The sequence below is a fragment of the Nomascus leucogenys genome, chromosome 9 (assembly GCF_006542625.1).
Source record: "Nomascus leucogenys isolate Asia chromosome 9, Asia_NLE_v1, whole genome shotgun sequence".
NCBI lineage: Eukaryota > Metazoa > Chordata > Mammalia > Primates > Hylobatidae > Nomascus > Nomascus leucogenys.
The window spans coordinates 47,210,164-47,216,186 of NC_044389.1; the positions used below are offsets into that span (position 1 = coordinate 47,210,164).

The 6,023-nt window shown below is 38.0% G+C and overlaps 1 pseudogene; it reads right to left on the reverse strand.

Annotated features, from left to right (window-relative positions):
* Positions 1 to 1,993: 1,993 nt before the first annotated feature.
* Positions 1,994 to 2,092, reverse strand: LOC115836789 (annotated as a pseudogene).
* Positions 2,093 to 6,023: the final 3,931 nt, after the last annotated feature.

The following is a 6,023-nucleotide window of genomic DNA, read 5'->3' on the forward strand; positions in this document are numbered from 1 at the left end:
AAGCCTGCAATCCCTGCACTTTGGGAGGCCAAGGTAGGCAGATCATTTGAGGTCAGGAGTTTGAGACCAGCCTTACCAACATGGTGAAACCCCATCTCTGCTAAAAATACAAAAATTAGCCAGGCATGATGGTGCACACCTGTAATCCCAGCTACTCAGAAGGCTGAGGCAGGAGAATCGCTTGAACCCAAGAGGCAGAGGTTGCAGTGAGCCGAGACCACACCATTGCACTCCAGCCTGGGCAACAGAGCAAGAATCTGTCTCAAAAAAAAAAAAAAAGAAAAAGAAAAAATGAAAGAAAAGAAATAAAGAACAGTATCTTACTCAGCAATAGCAAAGCCTCTCCAACTATTTAAGGAGCAACACTAAATATAGGACCCCAAAACCTATTCAATTTTAAGTATGAAGATAGAGAAAAAAGTCAGGAAAAGTATATTATTTCAAAAGCGTATTTGGATTAGAAAAAATGTCATTCGGTATTAATGAATAATGCTAGGTAAAAATGGAAAAATCTGCAGCATTATTAGGCATTTAATAAAACATTAAGAAACGTAATTTAAGAAGGTTTAAGGCAGGACGCCCAGAAAAGTTTATTTTAGGGTACTAAGGAAGATGCTATCATATACTGCAATGAGTTGTGGTGGTAAGATGCTGAACTTTGATTTAGAACATACTAATTCAAGTCTTTATTCTGCCACTTGCTGTTTTAGATTACTTTGGCCAAAGGTCCTACTCTCCCCATGAAATTGAGGGAATTAAAAATATCTCGTTTATTTTATTTATTTATTTTTGAGACAGGGTCTCTCTGTGTTGCTCAGACTGGAGTGCAGTGGCACCATCACTGCTCACTGCAGCCTCAACCTCTTCAGGCTCAGGTGATCCTCTCACTTCAGCCTCCCTATTGTGCATGCCACCACACCCGGCTAATTTTATATTTTTTGTAGAGACAGAGTTTTGCTATGTTGCCCAGGCTGGTCTCAAACTCCTGGGCTCAAGCGATCCACCCACCTCGGCCTCCCAAAGTGCTGGGATTACAGGCATGAGCCATCGCGCTCAGCCTTCAAGTTCATTATTAGTGTTATTTGTTCATCATGCTCAGTCTTCAAGTTCATTATTAGTGTTATTTGTAAAATTGTTACCACAGTTTTACATGCACATAATTTAAAGAGATAAATAGTTTTACAAAGCTTCTTTGAAAAACATTAGCCCTTCCTCTGACATTTTCCCCATCCTTGGAAGAAACCACTTCCAACTCTGAGTTATTTCTTTGAATATTTGCCTCTATATCACTTAAGTTAATGCTTAAAGTGCCAGTTTTTTTATTGTGGTAAAATATGCATAAGATTTACCATTTTAAGTGTATAACTCCATGGAATTAAGCACATTCACATCGTCATGCAACCATCACCACTATCCATCTCAATGTTTTCATCATCCCAAACTGAAACCCTGTACCCACTAAACAATAACTTCTCACTAACCCCTGCTCCCAGCCCCTGGTAGCCACTGTTATACTTTCTGTCTCTGTGTATTTAACTACTCCAGGTACCTCATATAAGTGGAATCATATATTAGTCTCTTTGTGACTGGCTTATTTCACTTGGTATAATGTCTTTGAAGTTTATCCATGTGGTAGCCTGTGTGAGGATTTCCTTTTTAAGGCTGAATAAATTCCATTATATGTATATGTCACATTTTGTTTATCCATCTGTGAGTGGAAATTTGGGTTACTTCTACCTTTTGACTATTGTGAATAAAGCTACTATGAACACGAGTGTACAAGTATCTATTTGAGTCTCTGCTTTCAATTCTTTTGAGAATATACCCAAAAGTGGAATTGCCAGATCATATAGTAATAATGTTTAATTTATTGAGAACTGCCATACTATTTTCCATAGTGGTTGCACCATTTTACATTCCCACCCACAGTGCATAAGGGTTCCAGCTTCCCCACAATCTTTCCAACACTTGTTACTTTCTGTTTTTTTTTTTTAAAAGGAATGCTTTATGAATTTGTGTGTCATCCTTGCAACAGGCTATGCTAATCTTCTCTGCATCATTCAGATTTAATATATATGCTGCCAAAGCAGAACTCTATGTATTTTTGGTTTCTACTTTTGGAAGATTTTCTTAACTTTATCTTCCAACTCTTCTATTGAGTTTTTATTTATACTATTATATATGCGATTTCCAAGAACTTTCAATTTCCAGAATATTTCTTTTTTAAAGAGAACATCTTATTATTGTCTTATGAATAAAATAACTTTTTCTATTTGTCTGAATAATTATAGTCTTTTAAGGACTTATTCTTCCTACAGTGGTCTCTATTTCTTTAATTTGCTTTTCCCCTTTATTCCTTTGTTTTAGTTTCTTTCATGCCATAGCTTTCCCTCAGATATCTGGTGATCTTTGGCCACTTGCTCATATTTAAGAGCTCTAAGCTTGTTGACTATGGGATTCCTGGAGGGTGATTTGCCAGGGCCATTTTGTGGGTATCCTTAATATATATTAATTAGGACTACTCATGTTTCCTAGAGAAGTATTTTTACATTTCCTGCTTAAAATACACAGTGCTGGCTCTCTTCATTCTGGAGCTGAAGAAGAGAGACTGGAGGGAAGGGGTGTCTTCTCAACATTCGGCATGCCAATGTTCTGTTAATATGACTGGGTTCAGCATAATACTCCCTCAACTGTGCCCAATAACTCCTAGTCCAGAAACTCTTTTTTCTATCTAAAGGGAGTAAACCTCCAGTGTTTGGATGGGGTGTTAGAGAGGCATTTGATTTGCTACACTGAGTGACAATGAGTGATCAGAAGTTCTAATCACTTCTTAAAGTAACCAATCCAATCCTTCAATGGCCCTAGTTTTGTCCCTACTTTCAGAGGTACCTGGTGCTGCCTATTCCGGAGACGTCCTGGATTCTGTGTTGAAACTGGGTTGCTTTTTAGCTTTCTCCTGCAGGTTTAGTATTGAGGTCTAAATCAGCTGTCTGAGTAAGTTGCCTCTCATCCACTGTTTTCCAGCTTAGAGTTTTGTTGTGATGTTTCCTCTCCCATAGTTATCTTATGTGTTTTACAACCACCTTTTTTTACTATCATTTTTGTGGAATTTGGAGGTAGTGAAAGTCAGTATGTATGTGTTCAATCTTCTCCTTTTCTCCAGAATGCTATATATTTTCTAGTTCTAATAATCTGTTAGTCTAAGATGTGTATGATAAATTATAAACAAACAAACAAACAAAAAACAACCGACCAAACAAACAAAACCCTAATCTTAATTATCTAAGGCTATGTTATACAAGATACAGATTTTCCTGATTCCTGGGGCCTGTCTTATTATAATAGCTGTTCACTTGCTTAGTTATATCACTATCATAGTAGATAGTGGCAGAAAGTGTGGTAAAATTCCTAACAATTTGTTTTACAACTTATCTTTTCTGGTAAAAAGGATGCTAAAGGAAAATGTCAATGATCTTGTCTACAAGTGAGGGTTTGCTGTTTTATTTATGGTCCCTTAGCCCTAAGATAGTCTCAAATATTTTAATGTTTTAAAATCACATTTTTTTCAACAAATAATAAGAAAGGAACATATCATTTCAAAATGCTTGTTTGTTCAAAATACTTTCATGCTATTCTTTGATTATACTGGTGGCATGAAGCATGTTCAGATAGATAAATAGGCACGAAACAGACCAGTCAAATAACCTCTGTGAATATATACAGCTAATATGAATCTTTTTGGGGTTAGGAAAAATTATAGTCTTCTTCATCTGTCTCTAGTTGGTGTGACAAGAGCTGTCCACTGTCTTGGGAGGAGCCCAGTCTGGGAGGAGCTTTAGGGCAGAAGGGTTACCACTGGTAACTACTATTTCCTGAGCATTTACTAAGTGCCTGGCTACCTGCAAAATGCTTTACACACATTGTCTCATTAATTTTCATTATGATCCTCTTTCTTTACAGATAGGAAACTGAGATGCAGCCAGCCAGGTTAAGAAACTTGGTGAAGTGCACATAACTTGTAAATGCAAGACCTGGATTTAGATCCCAGGTCTCTCTGAGTTGAAAACTCGGGCTCTTTCCAAATGCAGCTTCCTTTTGGGCACAGGTCAGCAGCTTAGTTTAGTGGTGAAATGGAGGAAAAAGTAATTACAATACTGTGTGATAAGGGCTGGTGGGGTTATAAGAACCTGTAGGTGGGGAATCTGAGAAGCTACCTACAGGAAATAATCTAATCAGAGATCTGATGGAGCAGCAGGAGCTTGTCAGGGAAGAAAAGACTGAAGGCTGTTTCAGGCTCAGTGATCAAAGGGACATTCCTGTACCTTGCAGAAATTAGAGCAATTTAACCACAAGTGCCATTGGGAAGGAGGGAAGAAAGGAGGTGGAGAGAGTAAAAAGAGGCAAGAAGCAGGTGGAAGGGATGGAGGTGATGAAGTGAACTAGAAGGAGCCTTAAAATCTAATGAGGGGGTTAGGACTATCCTCTGGTCAATGGGGAATCATTTAAGGGGTTTTAGCAAAGGAGTGATGTGTATAAATTTGTATTTTATAAAGATCGTTGTGGTAGCCACAGAGAGAATGAATTTGAGAGCCACTAGAATGGGGGAGAAATAAGAAATGATTCCTGGGTCTCTGTCTTGGATAAGTGGACAAGTTGGTGCCATTCACTGAGATAGGGAACAGCCTCTGGTTGTGGGGGGGGGAGTCTTAGAGTATCTAGGGGAGTGATCTAATTGATCAGAGCTGTCAGTCTAAAATAATCAAAAAGGTCAGAATCTAATTTAAAGAGAGTTTTTTCAAGTGCAAAGTGTGAGAGTTTCCAGGACCACCTGGAAACACCAACTCCAAAGGAATGGAGTAAGCATTCACAGGTAGGGAAGTTAAGATTTCATTTATTTTGGCAGAGACAGAGGTGTTTTTAGCAGGATTGCAACATTACTCATACAAGGTTGGCAAATAGTTACAGCAATTTGATTAGTTATGGGCAATGTTCTTTTTTGGGAAAGGTACATCTAATGCTTTTTTAAAACAGAGGGTCTAACAGTCCCGAGTTTTTTCTCATCTGGTCTAAGTAAAGCAGGACAACAAGAGAGAAGTTAATCTATAACAAGGGTCATGAATTAAGAAGGCAGGAGATTTTTGTCCCTGATGCTGTTTAATTCTCACTAGTCATTGTACAGAACAAGAAAATGAGTTAATCTATAATCTGAGAACAGAAGTTGCAACCATATGTGACTCAGATCAGCCACATATTTGTCAAGGCTTAAAGTGTTTTGGGGGGTTCCAACAGTTTTAGAATTTTATTTATTTTTACTGAGCTGATTTTGCATAAGAAAAATCAGTGTAAATTTGGCTGAGCATGGTGGCTCACGCCTGTAATCCCAGCACTTTGGGAGGCCGAGGCGGACAGAGCACCAGATCAGGAATTCAAGATGAGCCTAACCAACATGGTGAAACCCCATCTCCATTAAAAATACAAAAACTAGCCGGGCGTGGTGGTGCACACCTGTAATCCCAGCTACTCAGGAGGCTGAGGCAGGAGAATCACTCGAACCCAGGAGGTGGAGGTTGTAGTGAGCTGAGATCGTGCCACTGCACTCCGTCCTGGGCGACAGAGCAAGACTCTATCTCCAAAAAAAAAAAAAGAAAATCAGTGTATGTTTAAGACTAGATAGTTCTTAAATTCATGATCATTATTTATATCAGATTCAAAATCAGCTTAAATCTTGAGATTTGGGCATCCTTATACCCATCCTTCTATCCTTCCCCAGTTAAAAAAAAAATCTTGATTGTGTTCATGACTTTTTTTTTTTTTAAATTAAACTGAACTATAAAGGCAACAGTGGCTTTCACGGATTTGCTGTTTTAGATTAGTTTCCTTATAAACCACATATTTTAGGTAAGTCTAATAAAACCATGTATATTTTCATGTATTTCTGGCATAATTCCATTCCGAGGCCTTTCTAATGGAACAAAAACGTGAAAATTACAGAAAACATTACATTTCTTAATGAACAGTTCATT